General features: G+C 39.8%; 1 protein-coding gene across 1 annotated transcript in view; it reads left to right on the top strand.

Annotated features, from left to right (window-relative positions):
• LOC145442928 (uncharacterized) overlaps positions 1-16,895 on the top strand; it is a 188,668-nt gene that overhangs the window by 104,712 nt on the left and 67,061 nt on the right. The window lies entirely within an intron of this gene.

The raw sequence follows: 16,895 nt of genomic DNA, 5'->3' as shown, positions 1-16,895 counted from the left end.
AATAAAAATTATATTTAGGAAATCCTTTTCACCAAAAAGCTTCAAAGCATCTTTAATGTACAAAGGGCTCTCAGTCTTAAAAGTACTACAGTGTCTCTTTCATCGATTTAGACACGCTGTTCGCTGCGTGATAAAATACCTAGTTCGAAAATTTTGTGGGAAATAACCCGAGGAAGAGGGATGGAAGTATTTTAACGGGGAGTTGGCGATCTAATTGTACGCGCAATCAATTCAATGTGAATTATAATAAACCACTGAACACATGAAAACATGTTACAAACATCGTCGACACATATTTCGCGCCTAGCGCGACAAAAAAAGTTCGTGATATGACAGATTTTGCCGAATGTTAATTTGCAATGAGAACTCAGGGATATATAGAACTGTTGTTCTAATACGGTGATTTCCAAAGTGGGCGCAGGACATGAAATGGACGATTGCGGGGCGCGGCACTGAAAACAAATGGACGGTATAGCATTGTACCACAACTGCTTTGTAATGTTGTAAGGAATGATAAATTCAGGAAGCTGCAGGAACTTGTAAAGAAAGTTGCAAAAACTTGCCCTACTTGACCATTCGCCGATTTATTTGACATTATATTTTACGTAATAAACAGCTGATATCGAAGTTGTCTCTCAAATTCATTGCAGCACGTGATTTTCGACGGGCTACCATGTGCGGTGAGCATCGCCGTCTCGACAATAACTTGATATCGTTTGCATGTTCATTATAGTTTCAAGTGGAAGGCTATAATTATTCTGGAGTAAACCTTGTTGGATATTGGTTGCCGATGGGTTGAAATAATACTCTTGGAAACATATCACAATGAAAAGCAACCAAGAACATAAGACGGTGGATGTTCTATCCCCCAACGCTGAGCGGTGATTACCGGACTTCGTTTCTTGAGAATATCATTGACCCCTGAAAATCCCACAGTTGTAGTTTACTTCTATGAATATTTCTTGTCAATTCCTGTATATCGTTGCTAAAATAATGGATATTGGTTAGGTATAAGCCGCTCAAGCGCACTTTTGAAAACCGTGAAGAAGTTTCTGCAGACTTTATAGAATGCTAGCGCCACATAACGGGATATTTCTTCAGTTCTACTGATGACTCACTATGCCCATACACATAAGCCTACCCATACCATTTTGCCACGTGGAAATAATGGCTAATAGTCTCGTAGAAATCACAAGAAATCCAACAGTACACTCCGCGTATATATTCTCCGCCGCATTAGCATATGTATGTATGAAGACTAAAGAACTATCACACAAAGAGATAACGTTACGTTGTGGTAATGATTCATATGTGCTGTATGCTTCAATGGATAGCACTCGCCAATCTGCGTCAGTCAATGCTAAAATAAACGATGTAAAATCTGAAGGAGGCCACGTGCGAATGTGCATTAGGGTTGTCCATAATTTGGAAAATCTCAAAATTTATGCGTATCCATGTCTCATTCTATAGATTATTGATTAAAAACGTCAATGAACCTGCAATAAGCTCACGGGAAAGTCGTTAACATTTGTCTAAATGCGTTTGAAAGTAGCTGCCGTAGAGTGGGCGTGTCAGCGACCATAGAACGGCAAGCAAACTGGTAATCACGAAATCACGGCGTTTGATTGGCTAATCTGTTATGCTTCAATGATCACGACGTTGGCGGCTTGTTGATCAGCTGGTCAAGGAGTCGGCTAACGGCGGTGATTCTGTAAGCGCATTGTGGTTTGGTCCGCAAATAATGATTAATTCAAAACATGTTGAGTTACGAAATACATGATGAACAAAGAACAGCTGCTTCACAATATCTTTAAATACATGACTGGATGGCTTATTGTGAAGGTAACCGTTGTAGCCTGTATGCCTTGATTTCATTGATGGAAAGCACAAAAGCAAGCAGAAAAATATTGCAAAGACGCTTATGCAAGTGGCAAACGAATTTCTAGTTTCAGAGGGGATGTACCATCATTGAATACAAATATAAAGCTTGAGATTGCCACTACTTTGTCTGATCTTATTAGGCTGTTGTCGTGGTATATAATTGAAGTCTTGAATGCTGTAAGGGCTGGATGAAATCTGTCATTTATGCTTGGCACTTGTCAGATTATTGCAGCATAATGAATCATACCCGCAAGTGCTGTCAAAGTCCTCAATGATGCCGTGCAAAGAGGTCTAAAGATGAGCACAGACTATGCTGGTGGGACCAGCAAAAAGACAGTTTGCTTGCATTGCTTAGCATGTCCTTAATGAATCTTAGATCAATACCGGCTGCATCACGACTAATGCTTGAATTAAACCAGACATGGAGATAAAAAGGATGTATTGAAGCGGTGTGGTAGTTACATTCTTCTTCAGAAATTCAATGTAAGCTACCTGGTCGAGCCACATATCTTCTGAGCATACAGGATTTTGTCCAGAATTCATCTCACATGGTGTGCTGCACCAGTTTGGCGATGTCTAATATGCCTTACCTGCACCCAGAAGAGCAGGACCACTTGGCGTAATCTCAAGCATATCAGATAGGTATTTCTGGGATCCATACTTAGTTCTATACGTTCACAATCATTCGCTGTTTCACTTCCGTCATGCATGCAAGAGGCTATTGTTGCTCTAAACCAATCGGTACCTAGTTTTAACACTAAAACATTCAATGACCAGATGTCTCATTTTATTATTAACTCACCAACGTACAATGCGCTTACAGAATCATTGCCGTTAGCGAACTTCTTGAACTAGTAGAAGCACATAATCAGCAATCCGCTGTGGTCGTGATTATTCAAGCATAGCTGATTAACCAATCAAGAGACGTGATTTCGTGATTACTAGTCTTCTCGCCGTTCTATGGTCGCTAACACGCCCACTCTACGGCAGCTACTTTCAAACACATTTAGACAAATGTTAACGACTTTCCTATGAGCTTATTGCAGGTTCATTGACGTTTTTTATCAATAGTCTACAGAATGAGCCATGGATACGCATCTTTTTTGAGATTTTCCAAATTATGGACAACCCTAATGTGCATGCATTTGAATAAGTGATTACAACATCAAGTCATGGACATATTAAATTGTTTTGTGTTATTTCTTGTTGGGGTTACTATTCGTAGGCACATGCTTTAAAAACATCGCTATAAAACCTCATTCGACTCCGTACGTACTACGGTACCAATAAAGGTTGTGAACCACTTGTCTGAATTACATTGTTGGCGCTTATTTTACGTATTCAGACAAATCCTACACGTAGGCAATTGCGCAGCATTGTCATTAAGTACAGTTAACCAACTTCAATCCAGTAATGATGATATGAATGCTAAGCTGTTGCGTTGCTGTATTTCATGGAAATGTTGTAAGCCTGGTCATCTGCAAACTCAGTCTATAGCTCGTTCATGATGCGATCGGTAACGACACACTGAACATTGCCGAAATAAAAAGGATTTTAGAATGCCGAAATCCAGGGTTCCTATAACAACAGATTTCTCTATTCAAGTATCATATAACCATCCTGATCAAAGTACATCTCGTCTGCTTTGAGCGATCGAGCAAAGCATCACATAATTCAATTAGTTATAAATATTCCACGGCCGTGTTTGTGCAACAGGTTTCACTGTAAAACAGCCCCAGGCGTTTATAAATGTGATCACAGATTTAGGATGCGGCTGATCCGAGACTTTCGCCTCCTGGAGAATTTGAATGAAATGGAGCAGGGCTTGGAAGCTCCAAAATACCACCCATTAGATATCCAGGATCCGAAGAAGCTAAAGAAGATTATCGCTGACAACCTGTATGCTTTGGTCAAATTCACCCGTATTATGACATCAAAGGTATGAGGATTACAGGTGTGTATGGACGCCTTGCGTATTTTATTGTAGTCAGTCGGATAGGCAAATATTAATTAACAATACTTTTGGGTTGTGGCAATAAGTAGACAGTAGCATCGCTGAATCATCCACGAAGAGTGTGCACTGTGCACTACCCAGCCAACAAAATGGGATGCGATCACCCGGCGCATCATGCGCATACGATGTCAAAATGATGCTTCAAAAGAAACAGTTTTCGCACTTCTGCCGCAGACTCATTACCCCGTTGTTGCCGTCCATTGACCCTCTCACTACTGCAACTTACAACCGCTATTGCCCCTATTTCTACCTTAATCATTGTTGCTTTCTGGAATAGGCAACATACTGATCCTTATGTTGTAATACATCACAATATGACAATATATTGCATTATAGTATTAGTTATAATAAAATCCACCACGAGCATGCATACAAGATACCGCTCACATGCAGACAGACATCCATATAAAATGCATAAAGCGACATATTGATTTTAGTAGAGACACAGGGAGATCTTCTTTCCAGGACAAGTTTAATACAACTATTCCTGCTCTTGAATTGAAACGCAGACGAAATCTGGTTTATCAAACAAGTCTGTGCCTCGGCGGGAAGAACAAGACCAAGCAACGCGGAGCTACAATCAGCAGCCTATTCACTGTGTGGCACGTTAACTTCATTCAGAGGCCAATTGTGAATGATTTCCAGAGGTGGTCAAAGTAGTCAAGAAAGCTACTCAAGTAAAAGTAGCAGTAGCGGTGGAAATATCTATTCAAGTACGAGTAGAAGTACTTCTTTCATAAGCAACCTAAAACTACTTGAAGTAGAAGTAGAATTCACTGACTTCAAATCTACTCAAGTAAGTAAGTAGTTGTGAAAACGATCGTAAGTCGTTCGCATGGACTGTCAGAAGCTGCAAATGGCGCTATGCGGAAGGTCTAGAGCAGTGGTTCTCAACCTTTTTGACCTCGCGACACCCTTTGGAAATGACAAATAGTTCGCGGCACACTAGCACAGTGGCTGTAAGTTTTTTGGAATACGGCACCTGCAAACTACCAGAATACTTAGCAGTACCCACTGCAGTCAACCGTTGTAACGAACATCCATGATTGTAAATTCAGTCACATACGTAGCAGACAGATAAAATAGATGGGTTGATCATATCCCATGCAGAGTTGGATCAATTGTAATTAGTAATTGAGCTGAATGTAATTAATTACATTTTTCATGTAATTGTAATTGTAATTGTAGTTGTAATTGAATAATTTCTATTTTGTGTAATTGTAATTGTAATTTGATCAAAATTTTGCTCAATTACGATCTTAATTACATTTTCATGGAAACCTGACAATCACAACATAAAATGGATAACAAAATTTCGTATTATATACCTTGATGACGGAATCTAACTCTGTACCAAGTTTCAAGGCTGTGACTTGATAATTACAGTAGTAACTATGTTATCAAAGTAGAGTATCCAGTGTCTGCGTCGCGCTGATTTGGCTTTGAGCCTACCGCATAAAGGAATTTTCGCAAAATGTGATATTGGTATATGTAAATTTTGAAAGTGTTCCATACCGAGATGGATGACGAAATTCGGTATGGTATATCTTGGTTGTGTTATCTAACTTCGCCGTAAGTTTCAGGATTTTCACTCAATGATTAGCATGCTAATTCCGTTATCAAAGTCGGCAATATATCGGTGCGCGCTCATCTACAAGATACTCGACTTAGACAGTGAAATACTACGCTAATCATTGAGTCACAGCCTTGAAACTTGGTACAGTGCTAGATGACAGCATCAAAATATACCACACTAAATCCTGTCACCCAACTCGATTTGAAACACAGTCAAAATCAACAAAGACCAAAAGCGACTCTGCCTTTAATTAGTGCTGCAGACGCATCGACAATAACAAAGTCATAAAAGGTATCAGGGCGTGACGGTTACGTGATTTTTCGAGTGTCCACACCAGAGATGAGCATGGATTAGGATTAGGTTTTGAAAAAACAGGATTTGTGGAATTTTGTCGGATTTGGATTGGATTTGGATTAGACATTTTTTTCAGAACGGATTAGGATTTGGATTGGATTCACCGATTTTCTGGGAGATTGAAATGTCGTGTGGCGAAGGGCGACAAACTTTATTCAGATCAGTTATTAATGTAATTATGGTTACTAAGTTATCTTGAATCAAGTGAATTGTTGGTTGTGAAAGAAAATTTTCGAATCCCACCATTGCATAAATTAGTATTTTTTCTGAATTTCCGGTTGGAATCGGATTAGGATTGGACATGGACATGATTATGAAAAAGTTATGGATTAGGATTTGGATTTGGATTTGAAGGTTCGGATTTGGATTGGATTAGGACATAGAAATTTCAACTCCGCTCATCTCTGCTATGCTGACAGCAATCTCTCTGGTCGACCGATGGAAAGGAGAACAATCAATATTCTGAAATCGAGAGCGATCAGTTTTTGTACATCAGAGTGGCCGCCTCGCTGTAGTGTCAAAATGGTTCTCTTCTCTCCTGTACTTTCTTCGCCTAGTTCAGCATTAAATGTACACACTTTTATTGACTGGGTCTCTGGGTGCGGATGGATGGTTGTCGGACTTCTTGACAGCGTCTTTTAGGAATTCGAATTTGCCCAAGTCGCGTCGGTCTTCTAACGACTTCTGGCGAGTTTCTTCCAGCTTCATCGTGAATAGTCTTTCGGATTCTTCACGATCTTGGGCCTGCTTCCGTTTGGGCTCTTCTAGCTGCAGTTCAAACCTGCGGTCGGCACCTTCACGATCTAATTGCTGCTGCTAGCGATCAGCTTCACGATCTAATTGCTGCTGCTAGCGATCAGCTTCACGATCTAATTGCTGCTGCTGACGATCGAAATCCAGAGTTGGTCAGTAACGAAGTACTTCTACTTTTTGAAGTACTTGAAGTAGATTTTGCCTACTCACACTACTTTTTAAGTAGGTATGATTTTAGACTACTTCTACTTCTACTTGACAGTTTTCAGTTTTGTAGGCAAAAATAGGCGTAGAATACCTACTTACATACTTACTTGTGAACCACCACTTTTACTTCTACTTGAGTAGAAATTCTGTCGTTACTTCTACTTCTACTTGAGTAGCGACGGTGACTACTTTGACCACCTCTGTCGAAATCTCGCCATTGCTTCATCATCTGAAAAAGCGCAACCAGTTCAGATGGACTCTCGGTGGTGCTCAATGAAGAGGACGTTGGTTCATTCTTTTGTGGGGGTTTGTCGGAATCACGGATTCTTTTTAATACAGCTTTGCTTCCACTTGAAGCTTCACCAAGTTCTTGTTATACGGATCGTAAATCGTCGACCGTCATCTTAGCTAATGACTTCCCAGTCGATGCTAGGATTGAAGACTTGCGGGAATCCGATGGAGACTTCACAAACGACATCGTTCTATTGAATGTAACAACTATATAAATGTAGCAGATTCAGTGCAAAGCAGAGTCAATCGATCTTCGTAAAGGACAGCAGAGCCTTGAATATAGACTAATACCATATGCGGCGCCTGAATCGAAGAGCGTCTCGAAGATATCGGCTTTACTGGGCGTCTTGCGAATTGTTCCGACGCGGCACTGAAATGAATGAGTGGCGCTTTGTCAGGTGTCGGCTTCCGTCTGCTATAGAGTTGTCGAGGAGAATAACGGAATGCAAATAAAGGACAGTTGAAATAAACTGAACCACTAAAACATCCAAACTGATTATCTAAAACATGATACGTCAAAACAGCCGTTGACATGCAATTTAAATTTACGAATTGACTCCCGAGTTCTTGAGAGATTTCAATTAATCTTGAAATTTTCTTCGCGCTGCGAGCGATTCAATATCGCTTTATTTTTCGATTTCAATAGTGTAACGCCCTTTGCAACCTGAGCCCTGCACTACAGATGCGAACAGCTGATGAAAATGATGCGGCGCATATCGAAATGGCAACTAGGATCCTCACTATACCAACAATCCTGATGGTAGGTCCAGAAATAACAGCATGCAACAAAGTGACTCATAATAATTGGCCCACCGGAAGATGCATCATCATTTATATCTTTCCCTAAATTTCCGAAATCCCCCCTCCATCAACACTGACGGTGAATCTGATCACATGGGCTGAGAAAGGATAAATGAACGATAGTAATATGTCAAACTACTAATATGAATGACGAAGACATTTATTAGTGAGTCTGGAAATGATTTCGCGCTTCGCGCGACCATAACCAAGCCCATGCCATGACCACTATCGATTTCGGTGCGTATGTAAGACGAGGTCAAGAAATAGATTAGTCCGGTGTTCGCCGGGAATGGACTGGACATGGACAGTTTAACATATCTAGTTCATTACAACTATGCGCTGGAATGCGGCCGTAGACTACATGAGTAGTTGAAATGCGGCCGTGAATAGCGAAAAGGTTGGTCACCCCTGAACTATTAGTATCGCCCAACTGTACGTGCAAAATATTTTATGAGACGTCCACGATTCCAAATTGGAATTTCTTTATGGGGCATATCATATTCCACTGTGGTTCGGATCTGTATACTTTGGGGCTCGGATTGCAAGGACACTACATTATAATCGAAAAATCAAGTCGCACTGTATCGCGTACAGGGCTAGGAACATTTCCAAATTAAATACGTATCCCTCACAACTTTTAGAGTCAATTCGTTAATTCAAATTGCATGTTGACGGCCCCAATACATGCTAATTATATTATGTTTAGATATATACCCATTACTATTACTTTTGTACGCAATGGTGACGCAATAAACATCTGAAATCAAGGACTTCCCCAAAATCCAATACCACAAGGGATTGTAGGCGGCCAACTGCATCGCCTCGAAAGTAATTTGATAACGGATGCACGACCACCGCCCATCCGAGTTTCGAGTCAAAAATTATTGCTGGGTCAACCTGGACGGTTTTTTCATTGGCGATAGATTATAGATTAATAATAGATTTATAATAAAAGATTCTAATAATCAATAATACTTTAGTCACCACGTCGCAATGAAGAGCAACCGAGAAAATAAGACGCTGGATGTTCTTTCCCCCAACGCTGAGCGTTGAGTAGCCTGCCGAGTACGTTAGTCCGTATAAACTACATTGTTAGAGCTTATTTGTTGTATTCACACGAAGAAAACTCGGGGACAATCCATCAGTAATTTCATTAGATCTTTAATCGAGTGGAATCTAGCAATGATATGATTAGATGTTGTTGTTTTTTAACAGTCGGAGTCAAGTTATCCCCAGGCTCTGCAATACTACATATGCAACCATTATAGTGACTGGTGATCACAAGTTATGAATTGGGCCATAACGAGATGTATTTATGTTTTTGAAATTCAAGGTTATCTTGACAAAAATATTTCTAATTTAGGTGTTTGTTTGTTTGTTTGATATTCATGGTGTTGCGACTACATTGGTCATCTTACACCAGGCCGATACTCTCTATTTTTTATTCCGTATTTACCGACTTGTAGCACTGGTGCACACTTCTAGGATTTTTATAAGACACCGCTTACGCGGATCACGTGGTGAGTAGGAACCTAGATAAACCTTCAACACTTACGCAGGAATACTGGAATCGATCTCGGTCGGACTCAAACCATTGGTATAAGCAGAAAGCCAATATCTGACAAGCACTCAAGTAAGTATAGTTTCAGCTGGTAGATTTGATCGGGGAGTCGTGTACTCTTAGCAGTGGGCATTTTCCAAAGGGAGAGAGAAATCTTCCCGATTAACGCAAAATGACTAAGGATACTACTAGTATAAGTGCGTGAATAAATGCCGACTTCTTGATCCAGGCGCTCTTTCGCCCAGTTGCCATCACAATTTGACTCATAAGGCAAAGTAGCTTATAGTTTGGGGGTGTGTTTCCACGACGTCTATGGGCTGAATTGTCTAAACCAGTGGCCACCTAAACGTTTTCTTGGGTCGCCATATAACTCGGCATATTCAATTTATTACCAAAAGAAGCCGGCTGCTTTCTCGTTCTAATTCGGAACGTTTGACTGGGTGTTTTGAGTACAGATTGCTACGTCTTGTCATCTTCTGGTACAATAAAACCAAAACTAAATAGTTGCGACAACGAGGGCCTCGTTAAGAGGCGTGAGCTGAACATCGCTTCACCTTTGTAATGCAAAATTTTTGCAGTATGATAGAGCGAAAGCATTCATGATGATGTTTTACACCTGAGGTTTCAAACTCAAATGTGTTCGCGGGCCAATTTCCTAGTTTTTGATGACGCCGCTGGCCGCAGCTTCAAAAATAGGGATATTCAATGTATAATTTCCAAGTAGGCCTTACTTGATGGGACCTAGCAGACATGCATTTCACAAACACCGTGGAAATGTAATTTACTATTGTAATATTCACGCTTGACACGAAAAAAATCACATTTTCAAATATTTGAATAAAATTGTTTTTGTGCCGGGCATAATTTGTTAAAATAATGAGTTATATAGACATCATGCGAGAGGATGCATCATGACAGCGTCAAACTGTTGGGTTATAATATTGCAGCTAGCGGACCTTTGAAGTGCCACAATTTTATGTAAAATATTTTAAAATGTACTGAAGATTGATCTGATATAAGAGCATTTGAGCGGTGTATCCTGATCCTGGTTTTGATATAGTCGTGATAAGTATTGGCTACTGTTACTATGTCATTGCCGAAGCCAGATTAAACCAGCGTTAGATTTTGCCTTCGATTATTATTATTGGAACATATGAATAACAACTTAAATATATTCATTATTGATCCATAGTATTAGCGTTGCTTCCTAACCTTTTTATTGATCGTACCCCTTGTGCTTCTAATAAGATTTATAGTAGCCTCTGTAGTAGTAGACTATTTTGCAGTTGAATAAATTGGCCAAGAAAATATTCCACAGCATATAGGCCTAATTCCACAATGCATCTCTTAACCCCAGATGTGGTGCTTCGTACCCCGAACGGGTCTAAGGACCCTGGTTAAGAACCAGTGGAACAGAAATGTCCATTCGTCGAAGAATTCATTGGTGTTACAGCTTTGGAGCTTACCACTACCTTACTCGCCACCGATAATAACATGAATAAAGAGAACAAACAACACCCAGCGTGAAACCAACTATATGTCACGGGGGTCACAGAATGCCAATTGTTGCCATACTGACCTTATTAGATAGCTTATACCCCACACAACGCAATCTGCGACCTTTTGATATATTACTATTCCCCATGACAGTTATTGAATGTTATTGAATATATGCAATGTGAGAATAGTCACCAAATGAACTCGTTTGGACATTGCAGCATGGTCGTTTGTTTTAGATGTTTTGGTAGGCTACTGATATCCCTTATTCAAAAGTATGTTCTGTAGATATTTTGTATTAAATGATTCGTCTGAGCTTCGGGTTCTGGAATAGATGAGGATCGCAGAAATCGGCAATCGTATTGCTGGATGCTCGAGCTTCGAATCTGATAAGATGCCAGGCTGTGACCAGGTTCAGTACTACGGTATTAATGAAAAGCTACTATCGAACTAACTTTTTTTATATACAGATAAAGGGATGTTCTCTCTTGCCACACTGAAATAGCACTATGTAGGCGATATTGTGGTCCATTGTGGACAAGTACTGCAATGTCAGCAATTTATTACCGGTATGACAGTCGCCCAGCGGTTTTTATGGTTTTGCAACAGCAACAAATTTTACACTGTACTGTTTATTCCAAGTTATAAGGTAATAACTAAGGCAATTCTTTTAATATGTCAAAATTTGGATTTTTTTGGTTAAAATCTTCTCACGTGAAGTAACAAAAAATCGACCTAGTAATAACACAGCCAAACAATCTTTTCGCCAAACCATGGATTACGAGGGGATGTGATTGTTTTGCCCAATCCCCAAATTTGACATTCATGAGTTCCTTATGATATGGTAACTGAAATAAACTCTATTGTGCAGGTGGTATGTATTGAAATTGGCACCTTTTTGAAATGCATTTTCTGTATGGAATACTGGTAAGAATCGGGGTGTTTTGTAAGTAAACTGGTATATCCTTAGATAATGAATTTGATTCTGCTGCATTCGGTTACCTTCGTGATGAAGATCTTTATGAATGTTTGCTGCTAACAATCCAGGAAGTATACTACATGTGCCAGTGTAAAATTGGTGGTAACGTCACGTACAACTTCCCATTCCATTACTTGATTATTCTATGAAAGACACCCTTCTGTCACGCACAATTTATTGCCAAAAACAACAATTGTATCCAGTCCGATATCTGCGTGAATACTGAATAGTGCATTTGTATCACAAATTTTTGAAACAAATATTTTCTTTTCAGTAGTCTTGGATTGAGCCTCAAATTCGTCCAACTGATGATGACTCTTTGAAAGCAGCCCTCTTGTTCTACTGTGCCTGCGCTATCAAACAATGTTGACGTAACGGATTTTGTACCTGTGCAGTCATATTATGCGATACATACGTTTGTATCGATAACCCATGGAAACATGTTACTATGTAAGCCTATTTATTCATTTTATGTATTTTATATACCGGTATCACCATTGAATATGAAATGTGCTGGTTTTTACAGTCCTACTTTTCGCACAAACTATATCGCAGAGTAGCCTACGAACTATGAGATGTGAGCCGAAAAAGGCTTCATCTGTGTTCACTGAACAGAGATGAAGTTGAACGTAATGAGCTCGTGTAGCTTGTATTTAAACTATTGCTTACTGAACTATAATGGGCTAGGTCAGGGGTGGCCAACCCGTGGCCCGCGACAAGGTTTTGTGTAGCCCGCGAGGTAATTTTCGAAATCATATACAACATCAGGTAAATTTCAAGGCCAACCGAAATTTGATTAGCATGAACGCTAAATTTGATGATGATCAAAATATCAGTTCTGACGCATTGGCGTAACCAGGGGCCAGCCAATTTATCGCAGATCTTCGTATATGACCATAAAGTAGGATATTTCGTAGCAGATTCATTTGACTTATAATTTTTCTTGGTACTTGGCATGATTTAGCGTCACTCGATTTCTTGCATTTAGTATTGGAGCTCCTACTGAAGATTAGAAATACGCGTAATTTACAGACTTGAGTCTAACTACCATTCGCAATTAGCGGATAACGTGTCGTCCAACATGCGACTTCACTTGTGCGCTCGCAGCGAGATCGTCGGCGATGAAACATTTGCACAAAATGATAGAGGCATGCTCACGGAAACCTTCGATATTGCTTTATCTAAGCACCGAATAATCCTGTCCTTGCCAAATGAGCCCAGTCGTATACAGAGGCGATCCCCAATATATGCAAGTAACATATTTATTGATCGAATTCATTCATACCTTTGAAAGTATTTCGCGCTTCGTGCGACCAAGACATGAATGCACACTTGCACACAGAGTTTTCATGACATAATTGTTATCAATTTTAAAGCATGGTAATATTGAGTGTTGTTTTCGACGTTACTAAATTCTGTTCGCTACTATCGCGCGACTTATGTCATCAACATTCAAGTGGCCCGCGCAATGATTCGTAAATCTCATGTGGCCTTTTGGCGGAAAAGGTTGACCACTCCTGGGCTAGCTGAACATCAACTTGGGAGCATTTCCCATAACCTGATAATTCCAATCAATTGCGTTAATTAAGTTCAATCAGAAAAGGAAGGATTCGCAACAGTTACCATTACTGCAATGAAGTAAAAGTACTCGAAACCTTCAAAAAAAAATGTCACAATGTTTTTGGGCTAAAGATTATCGAGGTATCCTTTGTTCGATATAAGACATTACCACGGAGAATTCGTAAGATTTTCCAAATTATGGACAACCCTAATTATTAATATATATAGTATATTATACATATATGTTTAATCGTCCATAGACGTCTAAATGTATGACGCCGAATGTTCTTGTCCTAACAATCTGAAACCCAAAAGACAAATGCCATCCCACAGAGATAAATTATTTGCCAGTGAAGAAATACCAAATTGAAATCGTGCGCGTCTTTTAGTTTTGTACGCTTGGGCGATTCCAATATCTTTCTCTGGGTTCCTCATCGCTAACTCCACTGCCATAGCAGTGTCTCAGAATGCTCGCATTGATAGTGAGCCGAGCCATGAAAGTATAGGCAACAAAGATAAAGTTCCGGGTGCAGCAAAACTAGAGAGACTGGTGATGGAAGTCGTCAAGAAGATTACGAACATAAGGACTAAGGATTCACAACATTGCCATACTATTGTCGTGGAGCACATGACCTTAATAGGCGATAAGCACCACTGTTACGTATGAAATATGAAATAAACATAGGAGGTGTACAGGAGGTCACAAAATAACATTATGCAACGAAGTCATTATACCAACGAGCCCGCGCGAATATGTTTAATTATTGTTTACGGGCCCTATATCTTCCAAGACAACACCTCTCACAGCTCTACAGCTAAATCTGATTACGTGATCTGATTAAAATTTATAGCAATGGATATGCAATTCCCAATATTATAGGCCGATTATATCATGAATTATAGAAATTTTCGCGCAATGCACGATTATGCTGTCAGAATTGACTCACAAATTAGCATATTAAATCTCGCTCAAAAGTAGCGGTGAAAACGTAGAACCTGACGGAGTGACGGAGGCGACTTCCAGAAGTTTGGTTTATCACCCCACGTGGTTCCAAGACAAATGTTATTTAGGGGGGGGGGCTGACACCTTAACTAACAGTAAATCGTGTTGAGTAGTCCAAGCATTGTATATCCAGTAACCACATTTGTGACCTGCAAGACTCTCATTATTCTCCAATGTGTTGGTCGCAGTGAAGGACCACCACATTGAGATAGAGTCTATATAGTTCATAGGTCTATGCTTGTGAGTTGCGATAGCAACAGAAATGCACGCTACCTTGAATTATTTACCCAAACATTCATAAAACCGTAGCATTTGCGTCAAACAAATTGAATATGTAAAAACCAGTAACACATTCATAACAATGAAAAGGTTAAGCCATAACTGTACAGCTATATACGGACGGGTGTAAGGCATGTCCGTTTCTGTTCCTTAACATGTTCAAGTCAGAACCCATGGCATTATAAGCTAATACATATTCGTGTAATGATGGGTTGACAGTATAGCGTTTGATACCGAATCGCTTGATAGGCTACATCATACCCATGTGAATATAGCGAGTTATGTTATGATTTCTATGGAACGAACATATATTCATGTGCGTTTCCCGTGCTCCACCGTCTTAATTCCAGGGCTTTAAACGAAAAGTATAACTCGGAGCGATCATATCCACAAATGTTTGATATGCATTTGCACTACATGCACTATATCACCGCTAAACGCATTATTTATTTTTATTGAAGAATAGCTAAGCATGAAAATACAATACTTTCACAGCAAGTCATTCAGCAGCGTTGGATGAAATGCATTTAACCAGGGATGTCAAACTCAAATTGCGTCGCGGGCCGGATTCAAGCCTTCAAATCGCTCGCGGGCCGCACTAAGTCAACTGATTCCAAAATGTTACCTCGTGCTCTTGCACTTGAAAACCTCAAAAGCACATATAGATAATGCACGGATCATAGGGTTTTCTAAGTATCAAGTTGCGACACCTTTATTCACGAAAAAGACGATGATTTGTCTGGTTGAATACAGTTACGAAGCGCTAAAACAGTGTCGTTAACGACGATATCAGTTGGCATATTCTGTGCTCCATGTTATTTAGTCGTGATCCGGCGTTAGCGCTGCATAAGCGTTGTGAGGAATACGAGATATTCAACTGGAAACGCTGACGTTGGAATTTGGTTTCAATCTTGATTGTAGCCCTCGTGTCTGGGGATCTATTGGGTCAAAATTGACACAGCAGTGCGGCCATAGATATTTCAATGATATATTTTTGCAACTAACATAATTTCTATGTAAACTGCATAAAACGATTCCGCATTGGCGTTTTCGCTTCTCTGAATAACGACTTTTGGGTCCTTATTTGTATAAAACTCTGAATTTGGTGTGCACTTTATGCCTTCTTGAAATTGGATGTCGATTGCACCGACTTCTTACTAGTGGTAGAGTGAAACCACATCACCGTAGTCGGTTGGTTATGGGGCTTGTGAATATGAAGTATTTCCTGCAAAATACCTAAGATTTGTTACTAATGTGTTGGAAAATATAAGAATCTTTAAATCTACTCAGAATTGCTTCGCGGGCCGAATAAAATCGTCCTGTGGGCCGGATGCGGCCCACGGGCCGTATGTTTAACACCCTGCATTTAACTGTTTCTTTTATCAAATGGTGACATGAGTGCAAGGAATTTCTTGGTATATGTCCAATGGATTAATTTTCCGGCGCATGTGTCAGTAGACATGTCCAGCTTATTTTATCCTGTTACGATCCGATTGGTTGACGCGCGATTTTTCAAAACAAATTCGTGACGCTAACATATGGTGCACCCGTGCATATTAACAATACTTTTCGTATTAATCATTCTTGAAATGGATAGCGTACGGCCAAGTTGGTTGACTTCTCCACAACGAATATAACGACAATAACTATTAACAGAAACCTTCGCTGCTTCAATCATGTGACTCACCTTGATGTCATGTAACGTTTTCGTATACATTTGCATATTCCCCTATCGTTAAGCAGGAGAGCTTCTGACATATGTTATTACGAGACGGCATGCGATTTGATGATTAGCAAACTTAGGCTGACAACGGTCCGATATACGAACATGAGTTGACGAGGATAATGTGGCAATGACAGCGTTTAGTAAATGACAGTAGCCATTTATTCATTCGGTCACGGATTTATAACGATTCTGTATATATAAGTTAGGCTATATACGTTACATCATTTACGGGTACATTTCGATGTTTTATTGAACAGATTAGCAGATTTTTTGCGGTCTGATTTACTGAGCCTGGGTATTCAAGATGATTCTGTCTGTGATATATATGATAATATGTATATGAATATACTATGCAATTGTATATTGAAGTTCTGTATACCTACAAAAAGGTCTATAAAAATTAGCGGGATGGT

This window comes from Botryllus schlosseri, chromosome 1, assembly GCF_051294905.1.
Source record: "Botryllus schlosseri isolate E-star chromosome 1, Bs_hap1, whole genome shotgun sequence".
NCBI lineage: Eukaryota > Metazoa > Chordata > Ascidiacea > Stolidobranchia > Styelidae > Botryllus > Botryllus schlosseri.
Note: the sequence above shows the minus strand (reverse complement) of the source record. Positions and strands in the feature narration are given on the sequence as shown.